At 34.3% G+C, this 21,198-nt stretch overlaps 1 protein-coding gene across 3 annotated transcripts in view; it reads left to right on the forward strand.

Annotated features, from left to right (window-relative positions):
- Positions 1-21,198, forward strand: part of EDIL3 (EGF like repeats and discoidin domains 3) — a 603,244-nt gene that overhangs the window by 128,451 nt on the left and 453,595 nt on the right. The window lies entirely within an intron of this gene.

Raw genomic sequence — 21,198 nt, forward strand, 5'->3', positions numbered from 1 at the left:
CTTGAATAAGGAAGTCATAAGTTCATATCTGACCTAAGATGTTTATTAGCAATGTGAACTTAATCCATTCATTGAACTTCCATCTGCCTTATTTTCCTCATCTATAAAATTGGGTTATAATAGCTCCAACTTCAAAAGGATGTTTTGAGGAAAAATGAGATGAATTTTGTAGGATACTTCACAAACGTAAACGTTACTTAAAGTATTATATTAATGCTGTTATGATAATACTACAACTAATTACTTGTCATAGTAGCAAGTCAACTAAAATAATTAAGTTGAGATTAGGAAATGATTCCTGAGGACAAAAATTTTGATTCTACCCCTTTCTAACTGAGGGGAGGTGTGAATTATAAAGGAGAAAATTTCTCAGTACTTTACTGCCTACATAACAATGACCACATGGGAGAATGCCCCAGTGGTTGGATTTAGTTAGGTTACTCCTAGAGTGTGAAAAAGGCTTAGAAAAATTTGTATTGTGGCAAGTATGTGTTGTAGCCTTATGTGGTCATAAAAGTTGTACCACATCATTACCAACCTCAGGCCAAATTGGACAGGAATGTGTGGCATATACACACACATATGCACATACAAACATACACATATGTATGAAAATTTATATGTATGCATTTGTATGTAAAATTGTGTTTTAGTAAGTTAATCATTTTGTTTTAGATTATGTGTGTATATATACATTCACAAATATTTATTTATGCACACACACACACACACACACATATATGTACTCATTTGGACAATTATTACATTATCTTTCTTCAGAGTCTGTGAGGGTTGCCAGTTTTCATGTTACATAGATTTTCTTCTAATTATTAAAATGTTAAGGTGGGAAACATGGTGCTGCTTTTTAACCTGATTTATTTTGACTGATGCCAAAAGAGCTAATATTGATAATGCATTATTGTAGCTTTCAAAGCATTTTTCTCACATTAACTCTGTGATGTATGTAGTCCAAGTATTATTCCCCCCATATTTTAGATGAAGAAGCTGAGGATTGGAGAAGCTGAATATCAAATTAACAGAAATCAGAAGTTGGGCCTGAAGTTGATTAACCTGTTTATAATCTTTGTTTTGTCAGGGGGAGGGATTGTTTGTTTTCCTACTATAACAAGACTAAATGACATGAGCGTGCTTATGCTTTGTGAATAAAATGATGGATTCTTAGATAAAAATAATTGATTCTTAAAGACAAAATATTTATTTAAAATTTGTGTTTAATCCATGATTTTATCAAATAGGTGGTGCAACAGTTAAAATTAAAGTCTTTCCTTGTTTCTGAAGTTTGAGGCATCTGAAAAGACTAAGTAGGCAGAAAGAGATTTTTATTGCTTTGTATTTTTTGTTTTAGGATTGACACTGAGATTCAAATAGGAAATAGGAGAGAGAAAAATTAAAACTTTGTTTCAGAGAGAAATTTGGTATCATTAAAATATCATACAACTTTACCAACACAGTCCTGGTTGCTCTCTTCCTACTGCTGGACAGTGGCTCATTGGTCATTTGGAGGTTCTGCCCTGGGGACACATACTTATGGACAAGCTCTATGGGTTGTTCATCCGATAACAAACATTCTTCAAACATTTAGTTTGTATTATTTGTGACATTAAGCCAAACTCTTTAAAATTATCAAAGAAATTGTTATGATGGATGCTGGGGATGGAAGCTCAATTCCATGTGGACAGTCTTGGGCGGGTAAAGGTGGGAACTTCTAAATCTTAGAGTTCTCACGAGGCCCCCCCAGGAAACGACTGGGAATCGAGGTGAACCGAGCTATCTCGTGTATTTCCGCCTCTTCCCGTGAGAATCGTGATGGGAGAGAGCTCTCCCCACCCTCGAGATTGTCCCGGATCTGAGCACACTATTGTTATCTAACAGCACGGTATTCAGATGCAAACTATGCGGCTGGAGAGCTTAAGTAGGATCAGGAAAGCCTGAAAGTTCTCTTGGGCAGAGGGGCCACGTGTGAGGACAACAAGGCTCTGCTTTTCCTCTCTCCTCTCTCCCCTCCCCCTCTCTCCCCACTTATACTTCTACTTCCAATCTCTTATTGTAAGATCTTTGCCTCCTTGGGAGATTCTTCGCTCCCTCCTAAGGAAGAATTCCCCTTCACTTGTAACTAGACCCTGAAATAAAGCTCAACCCTTGTTCGACTCTGGAAGGTCCTTTCTCTCATATGAGCATCCGGTTTGGCCAACCGAAGACCTCCGATAGAGGTGAGGTAAGAAGACTCGGGTAGCCCACAGGCCTCTAGGCCTGGCAGATGGTGACCTCGGAGATGAAGAAATGATGGGATTGTGATAGAAACAATAATATAGATTAGGAAATATTTCAGAAGTTGTATGGGAGAGGGAAGGAACCTGTGAGGGAACTGCCAGTTAAGAAAACCCCAGGTAACAATGAAATTCTGCAATTCATGTATACCTAGAGTTAGACTGAAGAACAAAAAAGTTAAGTGACACGCTTCCCATCCCACATCAAACATGTTTGAAAGGTCCTTCTTGACCCCAAGTGCTTGTGTTCCAAGGTTACCTCTCTATTCACTACACTCCATCATCACCATATAGACAAAGTAAATAGTGTATGAAGCAAAAAGCTCTTATTAAGCAGCTACAACAGTCTACACCAAATTATTTCAGAAAGAAGTGCTAAAGTGAACACATAAGACAAGATTTCCTGTAGAATGTGGTACATGAGCAGAACCTTGAATGGAGTTAGGGATTCCATGTGGCAGACATGAGGAGAGAGAGAGAGAGTCTGGACAATGTCGTGGAGGCTCAAGTAGTAGATGGAATGTATGGTACAGAGAATAAGATTTAAGAGTATGTGGCATAGAAATATTGTGAAACCAATATGGAAATATAGGTTGGCCCCATTTTGTGAAGGATTTTAAATCAGATTAAAAGGAGGATATAGGTACATCTATATTTTTTCTGATGATGTATTTAGAGGAGGTGGATCTGAAAGATATTGTAGAGGCAGAATAATAATGCTTTGAGGAAAGAATGCTAAGACAGATTGAGGCTTTGCAAGATTGAGATCATGGATAAACAGAAGGATAGTTGTGACCTCAAATGGAATAGGGAATTTTAGAAGCAGGTTTGAGGAAAGATTAAGTATTCTGTTTTGGATGTTGAATTTGTGGTGCTTATGAAACATCCAGTTTGAAATGTCAAATTGACTGTTATTGATGTATAAGAGGATTTCAGAAGAGAGACAAGGTCTCAGTGTACCAATCCTCAATTTATTTTCCTACTTAAAGTTAATTGTAGCTACCAAAGGAACCATAATGCACTAGCTTCCTTGCTTTTTTTTTCTCTCAAAGATTCCTAGCTTAAAAAAATTAAAACTTCATTCTAAATAAAAAAATATTCTTAACATTCAAATATTATTACTTATTAGTTTCAATTGAATTAGAAAAATATATGACAGCAAACCGCTGCCATTCATTCAGCATTTTTAACATGAACTTGTGTTTTACTAATCACCAGAACAACTATGTAATAAGTCATGCATATACCTGTTCAATATTTTATTTATTCCTTGCACAGGAGGTATGTTTGCTCATTTATCATACTGAGCTACACTTCATATATATATATATGTATATATACATACACACATATGTGTGTATGTGTGTGTGTATGTATGTATGTATGTATATGCTAAATAAAGATCCAAATAGCAAATGCTTGAAAATCATTGATACACCCTTTTGAAGGAACTCCTCAATCTTCAGGAGTTCTAGGCACACAGGTATGAGTCAATATTCTAGATCATTAGCCAATCCAATTACTGTTTTCATAGACAATTAAAAGTAATCATTGCAGTGTTTTCAGGTGCAAGGGGACTTTTATATCTTCTATGGCATAAATCAGATGAAAAACACGATCATTAACTTAATAAGTAAATTTTTATTTTATATAGATGTTTAAAACATATTTTAATATAATTATACTCTTCACTAACTTGTATCTCAAAAACATAACTTCACATGAAACTTTATAGGGAGCAAGAAGTTCTTAACAATGAAATTGTGAAGAAAATACATATTTCTGGTTAGCTAAAATCTCAAGAAAAAAGTCTTCATATTTGTGGGAACACGAGGCTATAATAAGGCTAATTTGGACTTTGTTTATACGCAAGGTCTAAGTATGTGGCAACCAGACATAGCAAATCATGAAATAGTGCTGCTGAAATTTGTAGTCAGATAATTCTTTATTATGTCTTTTGAAAGTGGCTTGTATCATTTGGCCACTTATGCATCATGGAAGAGTTCTAGGTTTTATTCTTTTAATTCTCTGTATATCTTAGATGTTCTTCTCCACGGTAATGAAAATTCACATGCTGGTTATCAGCAGACTGTAACAAATAAGCAATGAGAACCTCAGCACAAAAAGGATCAAGAATTCATTATAAAAATCCTTTGTATGACAGAAAGAGAAGGTGGATAGATCACTTAGCAAGAGTAAGGGATGACAGGTATATGAATTGAACACTCCATTGGCTCACTTCAAATGTCAGTAAAAATCAAAGAAGGCCTCTGGCATATTGAATGGAGCACCAGTGATGAACTTTTAGGGGGGCATTGACAAAAGTCACAGAGGATGGATGGACATAAGTGAGATTATCATCTGTACTACTGGAGAGAATTCTCAAATTGAGGAGATGAAATCTATTTGAGTATAACTTGGATATTAGACAATTTTGAAAGGTGTCCAGTGCAAATATTCTTCAATTGAGAGTTGCCACCTGATTTTAGATTCATTTTATTTGTGTAAATTCTTTTGTATTTCATGAATTTGAAAATGAATATGTTACCTCTTCTATTCTTTGTTCAAGAATTCTACCAATAGACATGGAGTCATAGTTGTGAAAAACACCACCTTCGATTTTTTTCTCTTTTTATAAATATGCCATTTTTATGTTTAAGTCTGATACTCACTTGGGACCGTGGTGGTACATTGTGTAAAACACTGCTTAAATTTATTTTTGACATTCCTCTTTCTAGTTTTCCCAATAGTTCCTGTCAAATAGAATCCTTTGCCAAGTGGTTCATGTTCTCATGTTCATTAAATGCAGAGTTAATGCGTTTGATTTGTTTGTTTCATTGATCCTTTTCTATGTTTTTTCAACTAGTACTAAATAACATGAATGATTATTAATTTATAATAAAATTTGTGTTATGGAAATGCTGTTCCCTGCATTCTTCATTTTTTTCTCTGCAGTATTGGTGAGAACTCTTGAACCAACAGGAAAACAGATGCATTTAAATACTAAAATAGTAGTGTCTCTAGGGTTTATTTAATTGTTTGAATTGTTAATTGTAATTATTAAGTAATTACAATTATTTAATTGCACATAGTATTGATTAGAGATATTGGGTTAAAATTTTTTTCTCTGTTTTATCTCTTTTTCTTTTGGTTATAAGGACTATAATACTGTTCATGAAAAATAATTTGGTTAATATGTATATTTTACAATTTTGGGAAATAGTTTTTCTTAGTATTAGATGCTCATTAAAAATTTGAAGTATTTTACCTATAAATGTATCTTGATCAGGTGTTCTTATTGTTTTCCTTTAGCAGTTGTTTCATGACTATTTTGATTTCATCTTGAGTCATGGAAAGGAAGATAATGACATTTTGGGGGAGAAAAGCTAAATATTCCACCTCCAGGAACCCCCCTTTAATTTGGAATTCAGTAAAGGTGATGATTACTGAGAACAATCCAGGCATTGATTCTTGAAAAAAAAAATCCACCCACACGCAATTTTCCTCATCCAAACCTGTTTCTGGGAGGAACAAAACAATGAAAAAGAAAAAAGAATGTTTAGATTTTAGCACAAAGCATGAAAGAAGCATAGATCTGGAGTGTGATATCCTGTAGATCATGAAACTAAGAATTGAAAAGACTTTAGAAGCCATATAATATTCCACCCCCTTCATTTTGCAGATGAGAAAAACTGAACTCCAGAGAGATTAAATGAATTTTCAATGGTTACTCAGAAAACATATAGCAGAGGCAATTCTGAACCTAAGATTTCTTATTCAAAGTCCTGTATACTTTCCATCCACGGTTATGTTACTTAGCAACCACTGTTACAGTTCTAATATTTACAAAGCACCTATCATGTGCAGAGCACTGCCATTTATCCTTGTAAAGTTTAAATGAAATATGATTCTTGACTTCTTGGAGTTTGCAGTGTAAAAGGATGATATTAACCAACCCAGATTACTACAGTATAAATTATTTAAGTGCATTAGAACATTACAAAAGAAATGTAAGGTGGAAGGATGAAGGTCATAATAATAGGAGACTTTAATTCAATTCTACAAATATTAAGAAATTACAATGGGCAAATTACTTTGATAGTAATTTTTGCTTTATTAGACATGATGGAATATTTCCTGGAAGAGTTGGATTGAGTTGAGTCCTAACTTCAACAATTCAGAAAAATATAGGCTCTTAGTACTTGAAAGATATTGCAAATGATTGGTATAACTTTACTTACCTTGTATTTATCCTGCATCTATTCATTTCTATGGCCGCATTGTATTCCTTGACATGACGTAGGCTCCTTAGGAGTTTTTTTTCAATTGTTGTATTTGTACCCTCATCATCTAGTACAATACCTAGCACATAAAGCATACTTAATCAATGCTTTATAATTGATTGATTAATTGACTGGGCGGATTTGGAGTGTGTCATTTGTTTTATGCCCACTAATACCAGAACCCATATTAACATGTCAACTTATCAACCTCCTGTGCCCAATGGCTCTGAATAATTTGACTCCAGTCTCGTCATACACCATTTTGAGCCTTTGTGTCCCAGGACATGAATTTTACATAGGAGTGCATGTTTAGTAATAAGTCCTGCTGGTTTCTGCTATTCTCTGGGGGGAAACTGCCACTGCTGCATTGTTCCCCGTGCTAATAGTTTTCTAAGATCTTTTTGAGAATTTCTTATAAGAATACATTAGGCAATAGTAAGAAAGAAAACAGACTAACAAATGAATCCCTGATTAAATCACCATGATCAAGATTTGGATTGAGAATTTGAAGATCTGGTTGGTTTGTTTTTGTTTTTGTTTTTGTTTTTCTATCCTGGATGCATAATGTGGATCCCTCTATATCCAAAATGGGATATTTGGACAGAATATTCTAGAAAAGATATCCAATTATTTAATATCAATATCTATTTTAGAATAAAGTTATATCTATTGAAATATGGAACTTTTTATGTATCCTTTTATCCTTCTGCTTATAAATAGGGTCTTTCAGCTGGAATGCATTTTTAAAAATATAGACAAAATGAAATATTTTTAATATTACTTATAATAATAAATTATATTTAAATAAATCGGAACCAACCACACATCCGTAGGTTTTACTATTTGGAATTATGCCTTTAAATCAGTCTATGCATCAAAACTGAGTAGACCATGTAGTGAATCAGATTTCATTATTTCAATGTAAATGGTCTCTCAAGAGGAAAAAAGGTAAATTGAGAGGCATATTGTTGATTCAAAAAGTGACATTTATTTTGTTTTGCATACATAGACAATAAGTCATAAGGGTGCTAACATTTTCACTGAGTTTTACTAATTTGAATATGTAAATTTCCATGAACTTTATCTCATCTTAAGTAGAGTTAATGCTCACTTGTATGTTAGAGTTTTCTTGTTTAGTGAAGTGCATTGTTTACAGGGTAGTTCAAATTTTAGTTTTAACCAATGAAGGCACATTTTTTCCCTTTTTTTAAAATTTTAGACTAATGTTCTAATGTACAGCTTAGTCTAATGCAGACATGTGATATGATGTCTAGGATCGTCACAGGATTTGAAGCTAAAGAGAATCTTAAAAGTGTAATGGAGTGGATATAGATAAGTGGATTTGGAATCTGGAAAATGGGGGTTCAAATTGTAGTTGAGTACTTATTATCTTTGTGAAGCCATGCAAGTCAGTTAAAAGTGATTCAGATTCCTCATTTGAAAAGTTACAGGTTTGAATTAGATGATCTTGAAATCTGCTTCCAAATCGAAATCTATGATCTGGTTATCTAATCCAAGACCTTCATTCCATAGCTAAAGGAAGTAAGACTCAGAGAAGTTGGGGGAGTGCCCAGGAACACACAGGGAGTAATCAGTAGAACTGGTATTTGGCACCTAAGGGTTTTTTTATTTGGTTGTTCTTGCATCTGTAGTGGAAGGGAAAGAATACTGGATTTGGAAACAAAGTTCTTAGATTCAAATTTGAGCCCCGCCTCTCAATGACCTAACTACCTATAGGAATTTTGGCAAGTTGCTTAACTTCTCTGGGCCCTGGTCCCCTCACCTATAAAGTGTGGAGTTTGTACCTGGTGACCTCTGAAGTTCCTTTAAATGTTTTAATCTATAATCCTATGATCTTAAGACACTAATGAGTGATTTAACTGACATATCCTAATTCCATTATTATGGAAAAATTATTTTAATGTTCCATTTGTCTCCCCATATCAATATTTTTATATCTTTTTGAGTTCTACTTCATTCAGTTTAAGACACAATATTAAATGTCTGCTCTATGTATAATGCCAGATCACTGTACTATTTGATTAAAAAGTAAATTAATTTATGCGTGTTAAATAGTTACAGAATCTTAGAGGAAAGATACCAAAGGGTTCAATTATATTACATGTAGTGAGAGAATTTACTTTAGAGAGTATTTTGAATTCAGTATATACTAGACACACATAGATAGATATGGTCAATGTATATAAGGGCCAGAAATCCTCTATCACCCCTCCCATTAAAGGTATATGGATGGCGATACTAATGTCTTATAGATCTACATTTCAGTGTAACGTAAACTCCTTGAGGACAGGGATGGTCTTCTTTTTGCCTTTTTTTGCCCTCAATGCTTACCATAGTTCTCTCTCTCTCTCTCTCTCTCTCTCTCTCTCTCTCTCTCTCTCTCTCTCTCTCTCTCTCTGTGTGTATATATATATATATATGTGCATATACATATGTACATATACACATATATATGTGTATATTTATGTGTATGTATGTATATGAAGCTTTCCAAAAATCTAGTGAAACAATATCACAACTCCAGTAACATTAAGCTAAGTAGGAAAGTCCTCTAAAGGTTGATATGAGACTGAAAGGCTGACAACAATGATCCAACAAAAAAGTCCTTTTGGAGATGTCAACTGTCTCTGAAGAGACTGCAAACTATCTCTTTGGCAGCCACAGCAACTGAAGACACATAGAGATAGGGGGCAGGAAGTAAGAAGGGGAGAACAAGTCCTTGTCATCAAAATGTTCAGCATTTTTAATTTGTCAAACAACAGAAATATAGTTTTATCCAAGGAAATGATGTAAAAGAAGATGTATTTTCATATGCCTTGCCTACTTCATCATAAAGATGACTAGACCTTTCCATTTGACTTAAGAGATGAGACCTATATGTGTTGTCTCTATTAGAATGTGAGTTCCTTGAGAATAGGGACTGACTTGTCTTATTTTATCCATGGCATTTAACACAGTGTTTTACACATAGTAAATATTTAATAATTTTTTCCATTCATTTATTCAATTGGGAGAATTTAGCTGTCAATTTTTACAGCCAAGAAAAGTGAGGAGGAAACAATTTGCTCTCATGTGAGAGAAAAGCAATCTGTAGCACAGTGAAAAAAGCACTGAACTGGAAGTCAGGAGACCGAAATTAGAAGCCTGATTCAGATATTACTTGTGTGTCCTTGGGCAACTCTGAGATCAGTTTCTAAAGAACCTTAAGATTTCATGTCCTGAGTTGTAAATAGGGAAAATTATACTTTCACTACATACTTTGAAAAGAAGCATTTTGCTAAAGCATAACTAAATGTGTGGTTATCATGCCTTCCATTTGGAGTGTATGTGTGCATAATCTGTAGAATTTGAACACTGGATTTGGGCTCAAGTCCAACAACCAAATCTTTGGAGTTTTCCTTTGGGATGCTTTAAATCATCCTATAGAGTCAGTCATGTAGCAATGCCGAGATCTAAAGGTCAATGATTGTTAATTTACAAAAAAAAAATATAAATCAAGTTATAATACACACTATGAATGCAATAGTCTATTGAAAATGGAGAGAGGGTTAGTGATATGTCTGAAGGAGACACTGAATCTAGGTAGGCTCAGTCACCTCCAAAGCCTGGATTGGAGGTGGAGTGAGCAGGTGAACAGTAAGTTAAATATAACAGGCAATGATTTCTTGCCCCTGGGGAATGTAATTGCTTCGTTCTACTGCCAAAAGGCAAATCAGGATCAGCTTAATTTGCCTGCATCTGCCATAAACGGGAGGCAGAATCATAAAACATAGTTAGATTCAAATTAAACATATCTGCCCTAATGTAAAACAGAAGAATACCAGCCAGGAAACAGGCAGGTATAATATTGCTGGTGGATTATGCTGTGCACGTAAAGACTGCAGAGTCACAGAATCTTGAACTTTCCTGTTTTCCCTGATCAGTCCAGCCTCCTTAGACTAGTTACATTGATGGTTTTAATAGACTATGCCAACATAATCACTTCGGGGGGGGGGGGGGAGAAAAAAAAAACACTGCATTGCTTGAAGTGTAAGATTTTATTGTATTTCAATCAGAAGTTCTTACCTGAGCTGACACTTCCCTAAATTAATTGACACTACAGGGCATCAGAAGTCTCTGAAGTGTATTTTAATTGGTTTTAGGATTGAATCATCTCATCTGTGTTTTAACCAAAAGAATACTTAATAGATCACCAAAATCCTTAGTCTTTCATAGTGTTGCTATCTCTCCAAGGATAATAACACAGACACAGATAACCATTTTCTTTCTCATAAAAGAATTAATGTCCATCTAAGAAAGGTTGCTTTCCCTTTTAAGACTGTCAACATTGGAGTGTAATAGAAAGAATGATGGATGTGGAGTCATAAGATAGGAGGTTATAGTGCCATATATCTAGGGTTGGAAGAGTGTCTCCCACTAGTCTAGTTCTTGAATTTTACAGATGAGGCACCTGAGGTCCAGAGAGTTGAAGGTGACATGATGTAACAAGTCAGAGTACTTGAGTTTGAATCCCAACTCTGTCAATAAGACAATGGACTAGTTGTTTCACCCTGTTTGGGCTCTATTTTTAGACTAAAAGAATTGTATTGAAGGTGCCCTTCTAGCTCTACATCTTGTGTGTGTGTGTGTGTTTGTGTGTTTGTGTGTGCGTGTGTGTGTGTGTGTTTGTCCTTTGTTGCTGAAGAAGACCATGCCATCAGAGAAATAATGACATGACTTGCACTTGACTTTGTTTTGAGTGAGGAAGGGCTGTGCAGGTCACCAGTCTCACTTCTCCTCCAGAGCCATCTGAATCCAGTGACCCAATATTCATCAGGATGACCGAAAATGACCTTCTATTATGCTGTAATCTACACGAGTAAATGGAGCAATGCTAGTTAATACAAAAAAAAGAATCTGCTGGGTTAAGAACGAAGTCTGGGATCATAACGGGGAGTCCTCTCCTCATTCTGGTCCTGGGATGATATCGACCTATCTTCTTACAGTATTTGAATGGAATTGCTACAGCCGTGGGGCTTCTTGCTTTGCCTAACAACTGTGAGACTGAAAAAGATTACGGGGGCTAGAAAAGGTGATCCAGAGGATAAAGAGAAAGCTCGGACGAGAAGTTAGGCTACCTGCCTCTTGACCCAGTTCTGTTATTGTCACTCTGGGTGGCTTTAAAACATCGCCACTTCTCTGATTCTGTTTTCTTGTCTTTCTCTTTTCCCCAAATTTAATTTTATTATTTCCCAATTAACATTTGTTTCTCTCCTCATTTCTTTCCATTGAACAATAAAAAGAAAGAAATCCTCATAATAAATATGCATCACTAAACAAAACAAATTTCTATAATAGTTATGTAAAATATCCACAAATCTACAATATATTACGTACATATATGTGTATGCAGGTGTGTGTGTGTGCATATATATATATATATAATATAGATAGATAATTTTACATAGCCAATGTAGAAATTTGTTTTGCTTGACTATTTATATATATATATATATATATATATATATATATATATATATATATATATATATAGGTATTATATACATACACATATATATGTTTTATTCTTCACTTTAAGTCTTTTACTACTTTGTCAGGAAGTACATAAAATGCCTTTTCTCTTCATCTAAAATCATGATTTGTTATTGAATCAATCATAATTTTAGAATCTTTCAAAGTTGCCTTGTAATGATTGCATATATTGTTTTTCTGGCACTCCTCATTGTGTTCTTCATCACTGTATCTATGAAACTCTCTATTTTGCCATTTCTTATGGCACAATAAAATTCCATTGTTTTTATATTCCATAATTTGTTTAGTCATTCCACAGTAGGTAGATATCCACTTTATTTTCCCCAGTTATGGAAAGAGTACCTATAAGCATTTTTGTATGTATGCATCCCTTTCTTTCCTTTTTACTTTATTGAGGTTAAGGCCTAGCAATAGTGTTTAAGTGTCAAAGGGTATGTACAGTTTGGTATCATTTTTGGTGTAATATCAAATTCCTTCCTATAATAGTTAGAAAAATTCACAACTCCACCAATAGGACATTAATGTGCCTCTTTTCTTATCAACTCTCCAGCATTTGCCATTTTCCTCCTTTGTCATCTTTTCTGATCTTATGGTTGTGAGGTGGAAATGTCAAGTTGCTTGAATTTTCCTTTCTCCAGGTATTAGTGGTTTGCATTTATCTTTTGAATGAAGCAGCTGATTTGGATGATCACTAAAGTAAGTTTTACATCCAAAATTTCATGACTCCAGAATTCTGTGATAATGGATTCTCATCTCAGATCTGCCACTTATTTACTGTGAAACCATAAATCAATCAGTCAACTAATTAATTGGTCAACAAACTTTTAATAAATATCTTCTATGTACCAGTACTATGCTAAATACTGTGGAAACAGAGGGGAAAAATGAAATTATTTCTGTTCTTAAGGGCCTTAAATTGCATCACCATGTACACTGTAAAAACAACACATATGCCGCAGTTTCCTAAATTGACAAATGGGTGCCTATAAGCATCAAAAAACATAATGAAGTGTTGGGATTGGAAGTTCAAATCCGTGTGGACGGTCTCGGGCGGGTAAAAGTGGGACTTCTAAATCTTAGAGTCTTACGAGGCCCTCCATGAACAGCGGGGATTCGAGAAGGTCAGACTGAGCTAGCTCGGCTAGCTGGGGTATTTCCGCCTCTCCCTGGGAGATAAGTGATGGGTGGAGTCTCCCTGCCCTCGAGGTCGTCCCGGATCTGGGCACACTATTGTTATCTAACAGCACGGTATTTAGATGCAAACTATGCTGCTGGAGAGTTAAGTAGGATCAGGGAAACCTGAAAGAGCTCTTAGCACGTGAGGAGCCAAGAGGACAGTAGGCTCTGCTTCTCTTCTTTCCTCTCTCCCCTCCCCCTCTCTCCCCGCTTGTACTTCTACTTCCAATCCCTTAAGATCTTAGCCTCCTTAGGAAATCTCCCCCTCTTCCTCCTAAGGAAGACCCCTCCTGCACTTGTAACCTAGACCCTGAAATAAAGCTCAACCTTTGTTCGACTCTGGAACGTCCTTTTTCTCATATGAGTATCTGGTTTTGGCCAACCGAAGACCTCGGAGGTGAGGTAAGAAGACTCGGGTAGCCCACACAGGCCTCTAGGCCTGGCAATGAAGCATTTCTTAAAGCATAGATGTTAAATTCAAAGAGAAATAGAGGCCACTAAACCATATATATGAATCTCCATGGACGGCATATTGCCTTAGAAAACCACATACTACTATTATGTTTTCTATTGTTCATTTATTTATTTGTAAAACATTTCTAAATTACATTTTAATCTGATTTGGGCTGCCTTCAAGAGTGTTGTGGGCTACATGCAGCAATATGCCTTACATACCTCTGTCTTAAATTATACAGTACAGTGACTGTATTGGGTAGTGCTTTATTCTCATGCTTTGATATTCTGATGAGGGTATGGTTTTGTAGATTAAGCACTCCCTCCCCACCAGCCATTCTGATTGGAAGCATTCACACCTTCTCATCTTGAGACTCGTGTCAAGCACCTTTCAGATTTGTAAGAGAAAAATGGAGAGCTTTTATTCATGTGTTTGTGTGTGTTAATATTTTACAGATAACAATAACACCCAAGCTACCTATCAGTTGTCCCTCCTCTTAACCAATCCTTTGTCCAAGTATGTGTCCTAATGTATTTTGTGATACTTCTTACAGATTACTGATAATATACTACATCTTATTTCTTACTCATTATATGTCTATCCATTGTACTGAGGGTCTAACACAGTTCTGATTCTTTGGAAATAATTATATTCCAAAATTTGCATCTGAGGTAGCATCATTAAGAAAATGTTGCTGTTGACTCCTTTTCTCATAGATAAGGAAGATTGTGTGTGTGTGTGTGTGTGTGTGTGTGTATTGCATTCTCCATAAAATGAGATGATTTTATCACCCAATTTTGCTTAAAGCATTTTTTCTTCTTTGTTAAAAGAGTCACCATAGAAAATGATATAATATCAAAAAATTTAGAGATTTATCTGATAAATGCCTCCTCTCTCAAATATATAGGGAACTGAGTCAAATTAATAAAAAAATAAGAGCCATTCCCTAAACAATGAGTTGTCAAGGAATAGAAGCAGGCAGTTTTCAGATGAAATCAAAGCTGTGTATAGTTGCAGGGAAAAAATGTTCTAAATCACCATTAGTTAGAGAAATGCAAATTAAAATAGCTCTAGGGTATCACCTCACACCTATCCAAAATGACAAATGATAGAAGGGATGAGGGAAAGTAGGTATACTAATAAACTATTGGTTGAGTTGTGAAAGGTCCAAACCTTCTTGGGAACAATTTGGAACTCGGCTTGAAGGGCTGTAAACCTGCATACACTTTGACCAATTCAGCTACTCCATTTGTATCCCAAAGAGATCAAAGAAAAAGTTAAAGCAACTACATGTACAAAAAAATTTATGGCAACTCCTTGTCATGGCAAAGATTTGGAAATTAAGGTGATGACCATAAATTAGGAATGCTCGAACAAGCTATTGCATATGGTTGCAATGGAATTCTAGTGTACTACACAAAATGACATGCTGGATGATTTCAGGAAAATTTGGGAAGATCTATATGAAGTGATTAAAAATGAAGTGAGCAGAGCCAGGAGATCATCACACATAGTAATAGAAGTATTGTAATGAGGATCAACTGTGAAAGACTTAGCTACTCTGATCAATACAGTGTTCCAACAGTTCTGAAGGAGTCATGATGAAAAATATCATCCACCTTCAGACAAGGAATTAATGAACTCAGTGCAAATTGAAGTAATTTTTTTTACTTCATTTTTCTTACTTCTTTGTGATATGGCTAATACGGAAATGTTTTGCATGATTTCACATATATAATTAATATAATGTTGATATCAATTTATATTGATATTTGATAATTGGTCCTATTGATATTGACATCCTATTGCCTACCTTTTATGGGAATGGGGGTGGGAAGCAGGAAGGAGGAAGAGAATTTAGAGCTGAAATTTTTAAAAAAGAATGATTAAAAATAAAGAACACTTCAAAGAGAAAAGCTCACTGGGTGAAGGAGGAGGGATTTATTTAGAAATAACTGGTATGAAAACCAAAGGTAATTAAATTTCAACTCTGACTGTTTCCCTTGACAATATGAGAAATGAAAATATGACTGAGAATATATTGATTGGTAGTAAAAAGATGAGACTTTTGTGTAAGAAGTTTTATTTAAAATTTTGTGAAATTAACCAAATGCAATCAAGCTTTTTCTTCTCCTTTTAAAAGTTCTGGGTTTGGATCTTTGATTATCTGCAGGGTCTGTTCAGTATAACTGTGAAAATAGACTACTTCAATGGGCTGCACATGAGTTATTCTCATTTTACAGTGGTTGTTGTAATTGTTGTTGGATGGTTTCTTCTCTCTAGTTTGATCTCTTTAGAGTACCTTGGGTCCCACTGAGGAGGACCTGTAGTGTTTCATGGCTTGATACAGCCAGAACAATATCAATTGCAGGAAAGAAAATCTAAAACTCATCTATCAAAGGGAATCTTTCTTATATTTGGATTTAGAGCAGAATCACCCATGATTTGACAATCATCTTTATTGAGCAAATTTCTACCTTCATTTAGCATTGATATTGATCATCAGTTAAACAAGTGTATCTTTCTGGTTGTATTAATCAAAGAATTTTGGGTGAATCCTTCTTGGAGGAGAGCCTATAAGGCAACACTTTGCTGCATGAAGTCATATGTTCTTTTTACATTCAATAGCCAGCAAGTACAGTGAGGTCTCATGTTCATTACTACTCTCCATCAAGTATTTACCTGAAGATGAGATATGAAGTTAAAAAAAAATCATCTTCTAAATCTTGCCTATTCCCTTCTCATACATTCAAGAAGGGCATCCTTCACGAAAGAGGATCCTCAGAAAATATGTAGGTCATTCTCATAAAGATTTCCTAGAAATGAGAAAGAAGACCTATGAGCCAAAATTTGCTAATGCCCTATCGATCACCTGGGGAGGGTGAAGGAGGAACTGGATGAAGAGGAAGTCATTGAAATCATCAATAATCTTTTCAATTCTTTTGGAGTTTCACTCTACTTGAAATATCTAGAAAATTGATCACTGAATGTCTTGAAATTGTGTTACCTCTGTAATAGATTTCTTCTCTATTTAGCAACATCCCTCTGGTAGCTCTTTCTGACTTCATCTTCTTAAATTCTATCTCAAACAACTGTCTATAATGCATTCAATACTGAGATATTAGCACAGCCACTGGCACCTAGTTGATTCTTAAGAAATATTTATTGAATTAAATCGAATTGAATTGTTGAGATTCAAATGCCATTCTTCATTATCATTAATGATGGGAATACATCATTAGAGAAATGCTATCAACTATTTTAGATTGTCCATAGATTTTTTTTTTACTTTTTTTGAATCTCATCTGGAAGTAATTGTAAATATTTAAGTTTTGATAGATCTAAGCTAAATTTTCTGTTACCCGCAAGTTTTCTTTGTTTTTTGAGGTGATATACTTTAGAATCTTTCATCATTCTCAATCCAATCCTATCATTTGAGTTCTTGTTTTGTTTTGTTTTGTGAATGAAATTATGCTTTGTTTTATTATTTTTTGATAAATAAATTTATTTTCTCTCCATCTCACTCATGCTCCTCACTCTGGTAAACTGATAATTTTCTTTAAGGCAATTTCTGGGCTTTGGCAGGGGAATTTTTCTTGTGAGAACAGTTTTATATCAGTTAAACTCCTCTAAGAAGTGATTCCAGACAGTTTTTAAATGTATTTCTCAATTTATTTTGATCGACATATTCCTGATGCATCAGCTTTTTTGATGGAAAAGAATTTAAATATGGATGGACAGAAAGGACACAATTATATTGTTGAAGTACAATATAGTTTTGGGCAAAATGCCACTGAATATAATAATTCTGACATCATCTTGTTCCCCAAGTTGTTATAGATGTGTGATAGCCATATAGCACTCCTAGTCTATGCAAATTAATTTGCCATTAAATCAGAAGCATGAAAAAAAATTAAGTGAAATTTAGTGCTTGCCATCCTGCAAAGATATGGGTACACACCCCCATAGTTCAAGATTATAGATTAACACAGATCAAAGGGACCTTAGAGACCATTAAGTTCAACTATTAATTTTAAAAATTAGAAAAATGCACCTATAATTAAGTAACTTTCCCAGAGTCATTCAGTTAGTAAATATCTAACGTATGGTTTAAATCTATTTTCCTGACTTCAAGCCCACTGTCTTCTCCGTTATACCATGCTACCTCTCACTATGTAGAATGGCAAGTGTATAGACAACAGTCTAGCATTATGGAATGAAAGTTACAAAAATAATTATATCTTCTGATCCAATACTTTCATTGGTAGGAATATACCTTAAAAGGATGAAGAGAGGGAAAAAGTGAGAAAACTATCTGTTTGAAGATTTTCATAAAAACTTTCTTTGTAATTTCTGTTGAGGAATTAATTCAAATATCTGCATGTTCTTTTTATTCAAAAACAATCCTTTGTAAGGAAATGGTTGGACAACTGACTTACTGAAAGACACCAAAGCCAAGCGTTTCACCAAAATTAGGGAACAGAAGCTTTATCTTCTATCTACCAGATTGACAAGACAATTAGATAAATGATGTACTATAGAGTTGGAAGACAAATGAAGGGAGTACCAAGTTGATTAAATATCCTCGGGACATTTCAAGAACAAGTATCATATCAACAAGATACATTAAAATCATGTTGTTTTTTTTCTTAGGAAAGATGATGTTTCCACAGTCTTTCAGAGTAGCGATATAGTTCTCTAAAGAGGCAAGAAAATAAGAGGTTTAAAATCCTGATTCCACTTTGGAACAAAAACAACAACCTGAAAGCAATGTAATTCTCTAACAGTACAATAAAGGCTAAAATAACAGTGATATACTAATGTAATGTAATTGAAATAATAAGCATAAGGAATATAAAAAAATCTAGAAAGACCCTTATGGTATAATGAAAAATGCCAAAAATCAGAACTAGGAGAATTGAATACATACTAATTAGGATCATTTAAAAAAAAGTGAATAAAAATGACTACAAAAATAAACATGGAGACAGAGACTAAAGTCTTTGATATTTTATGTATTTAAATAAATTAATTCAAATGTAAATTGTTAAGTAATTTTAACTTGTTAATATGAAATATAAAATTCATAATATATCACAGAAAAAAACCGTATCACAGAAGTGATTCAATAAAAATTAAACAAAAATCTAGGTGCCAGATAGAACACTGGTCTTAGAATGAGGAGGATCTGAGTTCAAATTCAGTCTCTGGCATTTATGAGCTGTGTCCTAGGCAAGCAACTTAACTTCTATTGGCCACAGTCCTTCATTTGTAAAATGAACTGGAAAAGAAAATACCCAATCACTCCAGTGTCTTTGTCAAGAATATTCCCAACGTGATCATGAAGAGTAGGATATGACCAAAACTATTAAACAATAACCACAAAAATAAATAAAAACATACTTGTGGTCACCAAAATCATTTGTCTCACATAATCACAGGTGATCATTTACTATCCATAATCAAGTCAGTCATGTAAGAACTTACTGCTTTATGAACCCAGGTTGATAGTATTATTTATTTTACTTTTCATTTATATCATACTAGTATTTATACTCACCGTCTCCTCTTCATTTTCTCTTATTCACTCCTCAGTTCTTTAAAAAGCCTGACTTCTGTCACCCGTCCTCATAACACAATATTCAATAAATAGCCAAATCTTGTAATTTCATCTTCAACGTCTCACATCCATCCTGTTTTTCTGTTCTTAAAGTTATCCCCTTTGTTCAGGCCATCATCACCTCTTGCCTGGACCATCACAATGGTCTGTTAATTGATTTTGCTGCTTCCAGTAGCTTTCCACTCCGATCCATTTTTTAATGTAGGTGCTGCGGTGATTTTCTTCAAGTGCAAAGTGGACCATGTATTTTCTGTACTCATCTATATTCTCCATAAGATCAAATAGAAACTTCTCTGTTGGTCTTCTAAAAGTCTTCATAGTCTGTTCTCAACCTTTATTTCTAGTCTTATTTCCACTCTTTTTAGACAACACTAATACTATCAGTACTGGCTTTCTCCTTCTTTGTCACACAAAACACTCCATCCCTCATTTCTGTCTTTGCATTGGTCATCTTTTATGCCAGTAATATATTTTATCTTCACCTCCACCTCAAAGAATTCCTCATTTCCTTCAAAATGTACCTCAAGTATCACCTTTTATCAGTGCCTTCCCCAGTCCTCATCTCTACCTCCTATTTGCTAGTACAACTCCTATTTTTTTATTGTTCTGTATGTGTATGTATAGGTGTGTGGATGCATGTATATGTATACACACATACTTATCTCCATAACAGAAGTCATTGAAGTCAAGTACTGTTTCCTCTTGTCTTTGTATTACAATGCCTAGCACATTTCTGGAATATAGTAGGGACATAAGAAATGCTTTTCATGAAAAATTTATTTATTGAATTCCATTATATGATTGCTAAATTAGTAATATTTTCTGAATGCTATTATCAAAGATCAAAATAATAGCAGTGTAAGATTGAACATAGTATTTTCAAATAATCATCTTATAAATATAAAAACAAGCAAAATCAGATGCATTGTGAACTACTGTTACAATGGAATTTGTTGGATTTTAATGCAAAATAATTGTAGGATTTTTATCTATGGTTATTTTGTACTCATCTTCCACTAAAATAAGAATATTTAAATTAGTTTCCAATTAAATTCGGATATAAACAAATGAAGCAAATATTTTTTGAAAGGCTGTGGAATAGTGGAACTAAGATTTGCTGGAGTCAAGAACCTGGATTTGAGGCCTGTCTCTGATATACACAGCATATGGAATGGCAGGCAAGTCAGTCCATTTCCTAATGCCACAGACACTCTTAGAGTGTAGAGTAGGAAGCCAATCTGCAAGGAAAGAAGAATTTTCTCAACAGGAAGTATTTATATCAATGTAATCACAGGTCTATTTTTTCTAAGAAATCAGAAACTAGTATACACATTTAAGAGTACTCTGAAACAAATTGTTTACTAAATTTTATATACATACATATGCATACATGTATGTATATAAAATTTGGTAAATGACGGGTGTGTACATATATATATATATGCTCAAAAAAATTAATATGACACTGATAGACTATTGGTGGAATGGTGAACTAATCCAATCATTTTTTAGAGCAATGTGGAATTATGCTCAAAGATAGTTATAAAACTGTACATAATCTTTGACCCAGCAAAACCAATCTCTGTTTCTCAAGGTGATCTGGGAAAAAGGAAAAGAATTTAAGGTATTTGTTCTAATATATTTATAGTAACTCTCTTTGTGGTGGCAAAGAACTAGAAATTGAAGGGATGAACATCAAATGAGGAATGACTAAACACATGATGGTACATAATTGTGATACAATCCTACTGTCCTGTAAAAAAAATGATAAGCAAGTTGATTTTAGGGAAAAAACATGGAAAGACATTCATGGAAGACTAAAGA

Source organism: Notamacropus eugenii, chromosome 4, assembly GCF_028372415.1.
Source record: "Notamacropus eugenii isolate mMacEug1 chromosome 4, mMacEug1.pri_v2, whole genome shotgun sequence".
Lineage (NCBI taxonomy): Eukaryota > Metazoa > Chordata > Mammalia > Diprotodontia > Macropodidae > Notamacropus > Notamacropus eugenii.